General features: G+C 41.6%; 1 long non-coding RNA gene across 1 annotated transcript in view; it reads left to right on the top strand.

Moving 5' to 3' along the window:
• Nucleotides 1–488: 488 nt before the first annotated feature.
• Nucleotides 489–15,067, top strand: part of LOC126069916 (uncharacterized) — a 68,087-nt gene continuing 53,508 nt past the window's right edge. The window contains exons 1-2 of the long non-coding RNA XR_007516097.1: nucleotides 489–1,166; nucleotides 11,238–11,384. This is a non-coding gene — a long non-coding RNA (uncharacterized LOC126069916). The remainder of the gene's footprint in view (nucleotides 1,167–11,237; nucleotides 11,385–15,067) is intronic.

Here is a 15,067-nt window from a genome sequence, read left to right as displayed (position 1 = left end):
GCTGAGCGCCCATTGGCTTCGCCATTGCGCTCTCTGGTGACCCACCCCCTCTGCCGGAAGGGGAGAGGGCGGGGAGGAGAAAGCAGCGAGGGATGGGCGCGGAGCTGCGGCTGCCGTGGGCAGGGCAGTCGGGAACGTGGGGGACCCTGGGGAGGGACGGCCAGGTGTCTGGGTTCCCGGGCGCGCGGCCTAGCGCGGTGGGCGGAGCCCGGGACTGAGGGGGACACGGGGTGGGGGCAGCGGCCCGTGATTCACACGTGGACCTAGAGTGTAGACACGCCTCCGAGCCTTGGGAGGGTGGAGGAGCTGGTTGAGGGGTGGGAATGGGCAGGCGTGAGGAGTGGGAACCTGGGGGCTGCTGCCTTCTCCATAGCGGCCTGGATTGGGGCGTGAGCTGGACTCGCATTTGGAGGAGGGGGGTGAGCTGGACTCGCATTTGGAGGAAGAGTGAGGATGCGCCCCTGGGCTTGGGTGGGGGAGGGCTGAAGGAGCCCAGGGAGTGGGGTGAGAGGTGGTCATGTGGGGGTGTCTGCTGCCCTGGCTGGGGCGGTAAGCAAGCACAGAGGGAGGTGGGGAAGGCAAACTGCCAGCTACTTGCATGTCCAGGCAGAATGGAGACTCTTTTGTCTCCCCTCTCCGCCCTCCTCCCTCCCCGCGAAGGCCCAGGATTTGGGGAGCATGGTGGAGGCACTGGAAGGATGTGAGGTAATACCTGGGGGCAGCAGTCCTGGTGGAGAGGGACAATGCTGGCTCTCTGGAAGGAAGGGAGGCATGTTTGTAGCCAAACAGGTTGTGGACGCCTGAGCTTTTTTTTGCCAGCACTCCCAATCTTAAGCAAGGGTATGGATGCCCTCTAGAAAGCCCCCCTGCCAGGCTTGCTTCCCCTTACCCCCTTTCTTCTCATTCCCCTGAAGGATTCTGCCTCCCACGCAAGAGAAATCAATTAAATGGAAAAAGAAGATGTGCAAGATTTTTGATAAGTATCGCCCTTGGATGGAGAAGAGGAATGAATGACTCCCTCCCACCCCACACCACCCCACAGCTCTGAAATGACTTCTCTTTCTTAGGCAGCTGCACACTGTTACCATTCCAGGATTGTATGGCAGAAGACTATTGCGCTCTTGTGTCTCTCCTCGCAGGCAGCACCAGCCCCTGGCTAATAAAAGGTACAGATGCTTGTGTCTGTCCTCCCAGGCGGGACCAGCCCCTGGTTAATAAAAGATTATTAAAGTACAGATGGTTAGAACACGAATGTGTGACGTCAGACTTGGTTTTAAATAGTCCCATTTTCCCCACATCAGTTGCATCTCTTGGGATAGACTTTAGAGGATCGATTTGAGTCTAAGGGCAACCTGGTTGCAGGAAAGGGGACCTATCCTAGAACTGTCAGATTAGTATAATGCTTCACTTATAACAAAAAGCTTATTTTCAGCGCCATAAAAAATGAAAATACCAGAATCTGCAAGATCAGAAACAATGCAGATTAACTAATAGTACAAGCCTTCCAGTATTCTTTGACATCTCAGTGCGTTGATGCTATAGAAACAATTTCTACCGAAAATTATATTCGTCATCATAAATTACATTTTCTACTTAAAATGGAGAGGTTCTCATAACAGTGAGATGCAACAATCATGACAGTACTAAAAAGAAAGTCCAACTGCCCTTGCTTTGTATTACCTTCAGTACTTCACTCTTTTCCCTTTACTTCATCAACTCTGGCAGATAAAATAGGGATGCTATTTGTCCCCCAACCTCTCCTTATCTGTTCAGTGAAAGTGAATGAGTTAATGTTATGAAAGCATTTGGGTTCTGCAAAACAAAAGTGTTGTGATAATACTACTAAAGCATTTTGTAATTACAGGTGACTTTTGTAAATAATTACCCATGTGCTATGTGGGATACAGGGTTCTACCTTAAGAATTTAGCTTCATGCATACATAAACTATTATCCACTGTGGATGTCTAGTCAGAAGTCAATAAAATTCCCCCCAATCATCCCTCCTCTAGATTAAAGTTCTAGAATTTAAAAGCACAGTGGAAACTTGATTAGGAACACGGTGAAGATTAACTTTTGGGAGAATGAAAGTGCTTTTGAGAACATGAATTTAAATTATGGACCAAGTATGCATTTTTGGAGGTTTTGTAATTGATCTAATAAGACTTTTCGGGGCTCCTCTGAATTTTTCTAATTACCAACAATTAGTGAATGTGTTTTATAATGCACCAAATCTGACAATTTTACGAATAGTAAATGCCAAACTCTCCTGCTAGAGAATGTTTAAGACCTAGCTGGGTTCTTAGCCTTCCTGACTCTGAACATCATTTAACCTCTCTGCATCTCAATTTTACCATTTGTAAAATCTAAACTTGAACTTACCTGACCTGCTCATCTCCCAGAATCAAGTAAGATGAAATGAAAGGCTGTGGGAACTCTGAAGGGCTGTACAAATTTAATGTTATTATTACAGCAACTACATTTCCATAGCTGGCAAGAGGGTAATAACCATTTATTCTGAAACATAGGAATAAAAAATGTAAGGAATTGAGCAACAAAATAAAATTCATGTTGAATTCTGATATTTAAAAAATATATATATAAGATTTCTCCTGCTTCTTATAAAATATTCAAATATTAAAGAAATGTAGAAATGTACAGTACTGACAAAAGTCAGTTGGATTCCTCTACACTAAGAGAACTTCAGAGAGGAAATCACCAAATCAATACCTTTTACAGTAGCCCCCAAGAAGTTAAAATACATAGGAATAAATCTAACCAGAGACATAAAGGACCTATATAAAGAAAACTGCAAGACTCTACTGCAAAGACCAAGAGACCTACATAAGCAGAAAAACATAACTTGCTCGTGGATAGGAAGACTCAACATTGTAAAAATGTCAGTTCTACCCAAAGCGATCTACAGATACAATGCAATCCTGATCCAAATTCCAACAACGTGTTTTAACAAGATGGAGAAACAAATCACCAGCTTCATATGGAAAATGAAGAGGCCCCAGATAAGTAAAGCATTACTGAAAAAGAAGAACAAAGTGGGAGGCCTCACACTACCTGATTTTAGAATATATCATACCACCGTGGTAATCAAAACAGCCTGGTACTGATACAATGACGAATTGACCAATGGAACAGAATTGAGAACCCAGATGTAAATCCTTCTGCCTATGAGCATCTCATATTGGACAAAGGTCTGAAGTCATTATATAGGGAAAATACAGGCTCTTTAACTTATGGTGCTGGCATAACTGCATATCCATCTGCAAAAAAAAAAAAAAATGAAACAAGACCCATACCTCACACCACGTACAAAAACTCCCAAAATGGATCAAAGAACTAAATATAAAATCTGAAATGATAAAGATCATGGAAGAAAAAATAGGGACAATGCTAGGAGCCCTAATACATGTCATAAACAGAATACAAACCATAACTAACAATTTACAAACACCAGAAGAGAAACTGGATAACCGGGACCACTCCTAAAAATCAAACACTTATGCTCATCAAAAGACTTCACCAGAGTTAAAAAGACAGCCTACAGACTGGGAAAAAATTTGTGTCTGTGACATATCTGATCAGGATCTAATCTCTAAAATCTACAAGATACTGCAAACCCTCAACAACAAGAAGATAAATAACCCAATTTAAAAAATGGGCAAAGGATATGAACAGGAACTTCACCAAAGAAGGCATTCAGGCAGCTAGCAGATACTTGAGGAAATGCTCAAGATCATTAGCCATTAAAGAAATGCAAACCAAAACTGCAATGAGATACCATCTCACCCCAACAAGGCTGGCATTAATCCCAAAACCACAAGTTAATAAATATTGGAGAGGGTGTGGAGAGACTGGAACATTTATAGCCTGCTGGTGGGAATGTAAAATGGTACGGCCACTTTGGAAATCGATTTGGTTCTTCCTTAAAAAGTTAGAAAAAGAAGTACCATACGATCCAGCAATCCCACTTCTTGGAATATATCCTAGAGAAATAAGAACCTTTACACGAACAGATATATGCACACCCATGTTCATTGCAGCACTGCTCACTATAGCAAAAGGGTGGAAACAACCTAGGTGCTCATAAACAGACGAATGGTTAAACAAATTGTGGTATATATACACAATGGAATTCTATGCAAAGGTAAAGAACAATGATGAGTCTGAAAAATATCTCACAACATGGATGAATCTGGAAGGCATTATGCTGAGTGAAATTAATTAGTTGAAAATGGACAAATATTGTATGAGACCACTATTATAAGAACTCAAGAAAAAAGTCAAACAGAAGAAAACATTCTTTGATGATTACAAGGGTGGAGAGGGAGGGAGAGGGGAATTCACTAACTAGAAAGTAGACCGGAATTATCTTAGGTGAAGGGAAGGACAATACACAACACATGGGAAGTCAGGACAACGGGACTAAAACAAAAGCTAAGAAGTTTCCTGAACACAACCAAACACTTCGAGGTACAGCGTAGCAGAGGCAGGTGTCTGGGTACCATGGTTTCAGGGGACAAATAGGTCAACTGGCATAATAAAGAAAATGTTCTGCATCCCACTTTGGTGGGTGACATCTGGGGGTCTTAAAAGCTTGCGAGAGGCCATCTAAGATGCATCCATTGGTCCCAACCCACCTGGAGCAAAGGAGAATGAAGAACACCAAAGACACACAAAAAATATTAACCCAAGAGACAAAAGGGCCACATAAACCAGAGACTCCACTGGCCTGAGACCAGAAGAACTAGTTGGTGCCCGACTACCACCAGCAACCGCCCTGACAGGGAACATAACAGAGAGTCCCTGACAGAGCAAGAGAAAAGTGTGGTGCAGAACTCAAATTTATATAAAAAGACCAGACTTAATGGTCTGACTGAGACTAGAGGAACCCCCAAAGACATGGCCCCTGGGTTCTCTGTTAACCTAGAACTAAAACCACTCCCTAGGCCAACTCTTCAGACATAGAATTGATAGACTATAAAATATAAAATAATAACTTGTCAACAGTATGCTTCTTAGTTCAAGTTGATAAAAAAAAAAAAATTTTTTTTTTTTACGAAAGACTAAATGGGCAGCTCCTGTACGGAGGCAGGATGAGAAGACAGAAGGGGATAGGAGCTCCTTGAATGGACACTGGAAATGTGGGGTGGAAAGCCAGAGTGTGCTGTCACATTTTAGGGATTGCAACTAGGGTCCAATAGCAATATGTGCATAAATTTTTGTATGAGAAATTAACTTGAGCTGTAAACTCTCACCTAAAAAAAAAAAAAATTTTTTTTAAAGCACATTAAAAAAAAAAATTTATATTACTGAAAGTAAAGTCCCATATCATCAAAGCCAGTGAAACTAGAAACTTGAATGTTGTCAGTAATCCCTCTGTCTGCCACCCTCACCTACCTCCTCTTTTCTCCAGGTCACTTTCATTCTCCTTTACTACAGCCAAGACCTCTACTCTACTAACACATTTTAAGTACTCTACAATGATAAAGGAAAAAAGCCAGTATTCCTGACCTCAGATTTGAAGAGGAGGCCTGGTGGCAGTGGTTAAGCACTGGGCTGCTAACTGAAAGGTTGGGGGCTCTAATCCACCAGCCAGTACACGGGAGAAAGGAATGATTAACTGGTTGGGTTAGAGTCATGTGACCATGTCTTAGCCAATCACTACAGCCAAAGCAGCAAGGTCTTGAAATTGATCAAAGTTTCTATGCAGAAGTCATGTCTAAAATGGTGTGAGGACAGATATCATACAGAATTGCTGTGAGCTGGACAACTACAACAAATATTATTTCCTGTACTACTACATGGAAACCCTGGTGGCGTAGCAGTGGCTATAGCTGCTAACCAAAAGACTGCCAGTTCAAATCTTTGGAAGCTCTACAGGGCAGTTCTACTCTGTCGTATAGGTCGCTATCAGTCGGGATTAACTCTGGCCATGGGTTTGGTATGGTTTAGATACTACTACATAAGGAGCCCCGGTGGCAAGGGCTTGGCTACTAACCTAAAGGTCAGCAGTTCAAACTCAACAACCACCCCAGGGGAGAAAGATGTGGCAGTCTGTTTCTGTAAAGATTACAAGCTAAGAAACCCTATGGGGCAGTTGTACTCTGTCCTATATGGTCGCTGTAAGTCAGAATCTACTTGATGGCAATGGGTTTTTGGTTACTACCACATGTCAGGTACTTGGTCTGCACTGTATATCCTTTATCTCATTTCAGTTTTCAATAGCCTCAGAAGTGTGCCCAGAGTTACCCAGCTAGTAAATGGCAGGCCTGGATTCATGAGGGCCTTGCAAGCCAAGAAGAGTAGCTAACAAAGTAGGAAATAGGCAACTATTGATGCCTTTCAGCCAGATAATCCCCATTGTTGTTGTTAGGTGTGGTCGAGTCAGTTCCTACTCATAGCAACCCTATGTACAACTGAATGAAACACTGCCCAGTCCTGTATCATCTTCACAATTGTTGCTAAGCTTGAGCCCATTGTTGCAGCCACTGTGTCAATCCATATTGCTGAGGTCTTCCTTTCATTCACTGACCTTCTACCTATCTTATCAAAATGAGCTTTATAAAGAGTCTGAAATACATGCAAGGAGATAAAAAAAATCAAAAGTAAGTTCAGAGACTTAAAAGATAAAATTAGAAGATCCAACAAAAATCTAAAAGTTTCATTGGAAAGAAAATAGAAAATGAAGAAGAGATACTATTCGTGGAGACCATGGCTGAGAATTTTTCAGTCTTGAAGAAAAGCATGAGTCATCAGATTAAAAAAAAAAGGTAGACACTAAGTGTCAGGCAGAACAATTGTAAAAACTGAGACCTACACATAACAGTGAAACTATAGAACACCAAACACAAAAAAAATGTTAAAAATTACCACTGAAAAAAGTCAAATTACCCTAAAAGAATGACAGGGACATGTCATCGGACTTATCAGCAAAAATTGACAGAAGATGGAAAATATCTTCAAAGTGTTGAGAAACCAGAACTGAGAAACTAAATTCCATACCTAGCTAAGCTATGTTTCGAAAGGAAGGACAATACATTTTGACATTTGGGATTCACAGTCCCTCATCGAAAGAAATATTAAAGGGTACACTTGAACCAGAAAAAAACTGAACCCTAAAGGAACAAGTGAGATGGGAGCATAAAGGGTGAACCAATAAATTAGCAAATATCCTGGTTAATCCAAATAAGTATTATTCTTTTTTAAGTGCCAGTATTTTAGACTGTAAAAACAAGGTGAATTTAAGTATTAGTCATTAAAAATATGGTAGATGATAGCAAGAAGGAGTTCTGAATTAAAACATTCTGGGCTTCTTTTGGAAACCCTGGTGGCGTAGTAGCTAAGCGCTACGATTGCTAACTAAGAGGTCCGCAGTTCAAATCTGCCAGGCACTCCTTGGAAACTCTATGGGGTAGTTCTACTCTGTCCTATAGGGTCACTGTGAGTCGGAATCGACTCAACGGCAGTGGTTGGTGGGTTGTTTTTAGGTGCCCTTGAGTCGGTTCCGACTCATAGTGACCTTATGCACAACAGAACAAAACACTGCCCGGTCCTGAGCCATCCTTACAATTGTTGTTATGCTTGAGTTCATTGTTGCAGCCACTGTGTCAATCCACCTCGTTGAGGGTCTTCCTCTTTTCCGCTGACCCTGTACTCTGCCAAGCATGATGTCCTCCTCCAGGGACTGATCCCTCCTGACAACAGGTCCAAAGCCTGTAAGACGCAGTCTCTCCATCCTTGCTTCTAAGGAGAATTCTGGCTGTACTTCTTCCAAGACGGATTTGTTCATTCTTTTGTCAATCAATGGTATATTCAATATTCTCTGCCAGCCCCACAATTCAAAGGCGTCAACTCTTCTTCGGTCTTCCTTATTCACTGTCCGGCTTTCACATGCATATGATGTGATTGAAAATACCATGGCTTGGGTCAGGCACACCTTAGTCTTCAAGGGGACATCTTTGCTCTCCAACACTTTAAAGAGGTCCTTTGCAGCAGATTTACCCAATGCAATGTGTCTTTTGATTTCTTGACTGCAGCTTCCATGGCTGTTGATTGTGGATCTAAGTAAAATGAAATCCTTGACAACTTCAATCTTTTCTCCGTTTATCATGGTGTTGCTTATTGGTCCAGTTGTGAGGATTTTTGTTTTCTTTATGTTGAGATGCAATCCATGCTGAAGGCTGCGATCTTCGATCTTCCTTAGTAAGTGCTTCAAGTCCTCTTCACTTTCAGCAAGCAAGGTTGTGTCATCTGCATAACGCAGGTTGTTAATGAGTCTTCCTCCAATCCAGATGTCCTATTCTTCTTCATATAGTCCAGCTTCACGTATTATTTGCTCAGCATACAGATGGAATAGGTATGATGAAAGAATACAACCCTCACGCACACCTTTCCTGACTTTAAACCAATCAGTATCCCCTTGTTCTGTCCAAACAACTACCTCCTAATCTATGTACAGATTCCTCATGAGCACAATTAAGTGTTCTGGAATTCCCATTCTTCGCAATGTCATCCATAATTTATTATGATCCACATAGTCGAATGCCTTTGCATAGTCAATAAAACACAGGTAAACATCCTTCTGGTATTCTCTGCTTTCAGCCAGGATCCGTCTGACATCAGCAATGATATCCCTGGTTCCACGTCCTCTTCTGAAACTGGCCTGAATTTCTGGCAGTTCGCTGTCGATATACTGCTGCAGCTGTTTTTGAATGATCTTCAGCAAAATTTTGCTTGCGTGTGATATTAATGATATTGTTCTATAATTTCCACATTCGGTTGGCTCCCTTTCTTGGGAATATGCATAAATATGGATCTCTTTCAGTCAGTTGGCCAGGAAGCTGTCTTCCATATTTCTTGGCATAGACGAGTGAGCACTTTTAGCCCTGCATCTGTTTGTTGAAACATCTCAATTGATATTCCATCAATTCCTGAAACCTTGTTTTCGCCAATGCCTTCAGAGGAGCTTGGACTTCTTCCTTCAGTACCATTGGTTCCTGATCATATGCCACCTCTTGAAATGGTTGAACATAGGCTAAGTCTTTTTGGTACAATGACTCTGAGTATTTGTTCCATCTTCTTTTGATGCTTCCTGTGTCGTTTAATATTTTCCCCATAGAATCCTTCACTGTTGCATCTCGAGGCTTGAATTTTTTCTTCAGTTCTTTAAGCTTGAGAAACACCAGGCATGTTCTTTTCTTTTGGTTTTCCATCTCCAACTCTTTGCACATGTCATTATAATACTTGTCTTCTCAAGATGCCCTTTGAAATCTTCTGTTCAGTTCTTTTACTTTATCAATTCTTTCTTTTGCTTTAGCTGGTCGACGTTCGAGAGCAAGTTTCAGAGTCTCCTCTGACAGCCATCTTGGTCTTTTCTTTCTTTCCTGTCTTTTCAACGACCTCTTGCTTTCTTCATGGATGATGTCCTTCATATCGTTCCACAACTCGTCTGGTGGGTAGACTCCTTTTATTCAGAAGGAGGAGCGAAATAGTCCTTAACTTTGGATCTTAAGGTTCTTTGTTGCAATTTAACAGAATTCATTAAGGAATTTCTTAAAATTCTATTCATCAGCTCTCAGAGTCATTGGGAGGCCTAGAAAAACAAAGCCTTGGCTAAGGTCCTAGAAGTGCCCTAAACCGTGCGGCAGAATGAGCGTGATAAAGAAACTGCTACTGCCCCCCGGAACACCAAACGGCAGGGGCTCAGCTTGCCTTCATCGGCCCCTGCTGTCAGCATCAACGTCAATCCTGCATCAGGAGGTCGATCTTGCAACCACTGCCACCTCCGCGAGCTGAACTCCTCTGCCTCTACCAGGAAAATGGAAGCTGAAGGCATAGCTTGCATAGCTTACATTGCCTACTCTCACAGGTGCTTCTGGTTACCAGAGACTAAGTTATAGGTCTGCAGCCTAGCTGCAAGGGAGGCAGAAAGTTTGAGTTCTGACTTGTATACTAGAGAGGTGGGATCAATAACGTAAATAAAGAAAGGCTGTTTAAATGATTATGGCTCTCCTGAATGTGACAAGAGTCATATAACTGATGTTCTTGTTAGTTACCGTTGAGTCAGCCCCCGTCTCATGGCAACCCCAAGAGTTACAGACTAGAAATGCTCCATATGGTTTTCTCGGCTGTAGTCTTTATGTAAGCATATCACCAGGCCTTTCTTCCACAGGGCCACTGGGTGACTTAGGTTAGTAGTCAAGTGCAAGCTGTTTGTGCCACTCAGGTACTTTTCATTACTGATATGCATGCTAAATACTTCAGATTATTCACCAAAATAAGAAAAATAGAATGTGTAATTTCCAAACTATACAGAATTAAAAAAATGACAGAATTTTTAGTGAATTGATAAGCAGATAAGAAAGAAGAAAAATAGAGGCAAATTAAAAGCATGGTAAACAGAAAAACCCAAATAAGATTGTAGAAAAAAGTCCAAGTATATTAATCACTATAAATAAAAACGAAACAGACATTAATATCAGGCATAAGAATTTAAGAAAGATTGGTAGGATAAAGGAGTGGTATGTAGTAGGTATAGAAAGAAAAAGTCACCAAGAAAACATACAGTCTTCAACTTGTATTCACTTAACAACCTAAAGCATGATATGGGACATAAAATCAAAAGACGCACCTGACCTAAAGTAAAATGGCTGAACTAATGCTAAGGCTCAATATAACCTTTCACATAGATTCAAACCCTGTTGCTTAGGAACCAACCCTGTCATTAATGAAATTCTTTTCTTTGTGGTCAGGCTAAGGATGTGGACACTACGTGTCCTGGGGTCTGTAACCAAACCTTATCGAAACGCTTTGTGTTAGATCTCTTCAGAAAATCTTATATGCTGAGTGAGGTAATGTTTAACAACCTATTCCTGACAGTACCGGTCATGCCATCGTCATGTCGTTATTTTTTGACGGTCCTGAGACCCCCCCCTGCAAACACATACCTTGCAATTTTGTCCTTTAGCCAATGTATTCCAGTTGTATTAATGTAACCAGCAGTGTTAAAAATCATGCTTTGCTTTGTCTCACCTTTGATTGACCTCAGTCACTGTAAACCAATCAGAATATTGTGTTTTCTATCTCCTCCTATGACACTATACCTAGATGTGATTTGTACCCCCTCCCTTGGATCTGTGAGCTTCAAACTCTGAGGTTTTCACGATCTCCATTCGAATGACATACTGCCTTCAATACATGTCTTTTTTTTTTACTTTAACAGAATTGGAGAGTCTTTTCTCTACAATATTTGGCAGAGTCTTGGTGGGATTCGGTGACGTCTTCCCCAGTGGACCAGGAGGAGCTGAAAAACCAGAATTAGGCACTGACAAGCTCCTGCTGTCTCGGACCCCTTGGGACCTGTCCAGACGTGAGTGCTCCCAAGAGTGAGCCCCAAGTATTTCGGCATGGATCTTTGGGATTTATCAAAGCCATTTCTCAACTTTCACTTTCTCATTCGCTACTGAACAAGTTTGTTGGAGGATTGTGTTTTCAACTACAGTTCGGGTGTTACGAAGTTGCCACTTACTGGCTGTATTCTGTTAAGTGTATTCATGCTTATCTTTCTTTTTTTTTCTGTTTGCCTGTTTCTAATTCGTGAGTTTTGATTTGTGTGTGTGTTCACGTGCATGCGTGTGCACTTCAGGTGAAAGTTTACAGAGCAAATTAGTTTCTCATTCAACAGTTTATACACAGATTGTTTTGTGACATTGGTGCAATCCCCATAATGTGTCAACACTCTCCCCTTCTCCACCTTGGGTTCCCTGTTTCCATTTATCCTGGTTTTCTGACCCTTTCTGCCTTCTCGCCTTTGCTTTTGGGCAGGTGTTGCCCATTTGGTCTCATTTACAATCTAATTCATGATTTGAATGACTGTCTACTGAGGTGCTTTTGGGTCTTATAAGCTGCAAAAATAAACAAATAAATAAAATAAGGGCACAAGTCAACCTCTTAAATGCCACAAGAAAACACATCTCAACCACAGCGAAATACTCATAGATTTTTTTCAAACCCTGAAGGTGCCGAAGTTCTCAGTGTACCTTTTAAGTTTTTGGTCAGTTGTTTCTTTTCATGGTCTGGACATTTTAAAGAAGTCTTGAGCATGACAAGTCCACCATCTAGCAGATGAAAAATATAACTCCCTGCGCAAATGTTTCCTTTTTTTTCTCTAAAGGCGTATTAAGCTTAACGCACTCTTTGGTTGTCAGCACGTACAAGTGTTTAGTAAGATGGTGAATGCCACCTCCAAAGACCATAGCGGACCTCCTTCTGTGACTCCCACCACTTACATGGCCAAAAATTGTGACCCCCATTTCAGTTCAGTATCTTTGGTGGTAGCATGTACTTACTACAGAAAATCCCTGGCCAACTTGAGGGGGGTTTGAGCTCACTAAATTAACTTTTCTGAGCAGCAATTTAGAGGCTAAAGGTTCTTGGACCAATCAGAACCAGTGGGAAGACTATTTTAATTCGTTTTTAGAAGCTTCCAAGAGACAAAATGATGATAGTTTTGCCTACTCAAAGACACACTGTTCAGGCAGGCAAAATAAATTAAAGAATTGCAATTCCAAAATTCTACTGTCACTACAGCATTTTCTCCTCCTCCCACTGCTCCTCTGGAGGCTGCTTCTCTGTATCCATCTATACTTTCTTGTCCTGACAATGCTTTGTGTAAGCTTCCTTGTTACTCCAGGGAATCCTCAAAGAAACCAACCTGGCAGCTACAAGAGAGAATAAAGCAGTAAATGAGATGCCTTTCAAAATAAAATATCCAAAGGCAGGGGGAAGACCTCCTGAGGTTGCTTTTGCCCCCTGGACTAAAGTGAAACCTCATGCCATTGTTAAAGAATTTCTTGATTCTTGCGAAGATCATCAAAAGTTTTGTCAGAAGTTTAAGATTTTGTCAGAAACTTATGAACCTGGATGAGCATATTTAAGTAATCTATTACACATGTTACTAGAACCTAGGGATGCTCAAAAGTAGATCAAAAAAAAGCCCAAATGATTGCCATTGAGTCGATTCTGACTCATAGCGAGCTACAGGACAGAGTAGAACCACCCCATAGGGTTTCCAAGGGGTGACTGGTGGATTTGAACTACCAACCTTTTGGTTACTGGCCAAGCTCTTACCCACTGCATCACCAGGGCTCCATCAAAGGTGCATAAAAATGTAAAGGCTAAATAGAAAAAAAACCTGAGAAACCATTACCTATACAACCTAATGTCCCAGGTCTAGAATTACTAACTTAGAATAAAGCTATTGTTGCAGATCTAGTGAAATTTCCCCAAGGTTTTTTCCCCAGAAGATAAACTGGGCTAAGGTTCAGCCTTATAAGCAGGACAAAGATGAAAATGTTTGTAACTGTAGGGATTATTTAACTAAACTTTTTGTGGATCATTAGTGTTAAATTTAGAAGATGCTGGAGCCAGATCTCTTTTAATTCTATTTTTTTGGAGGGCTCCACCCCAAACTGGCCAATTCAGTTAGACATCATCAATTAAATTGGGAAATGTTGATCTTGGCTTATAAATTAGCCCAAACCTTAGAACAAGGAGCCAGGGAATTGGAGCAGAAGGATAAAACCTGACAGAATAAATTAATGGCATTACAGTTACAACAATTACAATCTCCAGGTTGTAATAAAGGACTAAAACTCCGGTTTGGTAATAGACCCAGGGTTCCTCAATCAGTAGTTCCTGGCATTTGCTATTATTGGAAAAAGTCAGGCACACCAACCTAAAAATGTTCCCAGACCGAAGAAACTAAAAGGAATATTTTAGCTGACACAACCGCCAGACAGGCTGCTTCCCAATTACCTCTGGATTGTGACGGCCTCAGTTGCGATCAGGACAAAAAGGAGGGCATAAAGGAAATTAGGGAAATAAAATGGGGGGTCTTCTTTCACTTTTTCAAAGTCTAATATCTTAAGAAAGATAAATCAAGTAGAGTTGGGCCTGGCAAAACTTAACCCAAACCTTCTTGATCTTTCCTGTTTTCCTGATTTCTTGGGTGTCCTTAGTAAATATCCGCAGCTGACCTCTGAGGAAGAGATTAAGGACTGGGCATGGAATAAATGTTATCTGGATCCTACTATATGCTTGTGGGTTGGTCCTGTGGACAAATCTGTTTTGCCTCCTTGCCTTCATGTCCCATTGCCCTGAGCCTGTTTAATTGAGAGGAACAGTTTGCCTGGGGAAAGCCTCATTGATTTCTTGGAATGGCATTTTGGGGGACATTTTAAGTCCACTGCCAACAACATATCTTTTAGCTCCACATCTTCTTACAGGAGAAGAACGTTTATGATGCTGAGTGCTTATGGCTCAGACCTTTATAGCCCTTCTTACCGACATTGTCCCAACAAATCCTCCATTCATAATAAATTTCACCTTTGCAGCGACTGCCCTTCAGGTACACCCACCAACTTACTGATTGAAGAGTGTAGACAAAAAATTGCTGTTTGGCGTGACTTGACTAGTCATCAGGCTAAGGATTCTGATGATGAGAGGGAACGATGGAAAGGGGAGATGTCTTAGTTGTCTAGTGCCACTATAACAAAAATACCACAAGTGGATGGCTTTAACAAAGAGAAATTTATTTTCTCACAGTGTAGTAGGTTACAAGTCCAAATTCAAGGCGTTGGCTCCAGGGGAAGGCTTTCTCTCTCTGTCAGTTTTGGAGGAAGGCTTCCCCTGGTCAAGGAGCTTCTCAGGCACAGGGACCCTGCATCCAAAGGACACGCTGTGCTCCTGGTGCTGCTTTCTTGGTGGTATGAGGCACCCAACTCTGCTTGTTTCTTTGATGTGGTGAAATGCCTGTGAAATTGTGCTCTACTGATTAGTAAGTAAACACAATTAAGCCTGTTGCACACCTTGCTTACTGTAACCCCGTGAGTACCTTGGTTACTGGTTAATCTGCCCCTGCATCCTGGCAAAATGTCTACACTTGATAGGAAATCACTTAGCTTGGCAAGTTAAAAAAAAAATTGAAGAGGAAACACTTAACATTTGTTAGGGAGATAAGAACTCTGAGGTGAATGAAAGTAAAAGGAGAAG

Source organism: Elephas maximus, unplaced genomic scaffold (assembly GCF_024166365.1).
Source record: "Elephas maximus indicus isolate mEleMax1 unplaced genomic scaffold, mEleMax1 primary haplotype scaffold_76, whole genome shotgun sequence".
Taxonomy (NCBI): Eukaryota; Metazoa; Chordata; class Mammalia; order Proboscidea; family Elephantidae; genus Elephas; species Elephas maximus.
The sequence above is the reverse complement of the archived record's forward strand: the minus strand, read 5'-3'. Positions and strand labels throughout refer to the sequence as shown.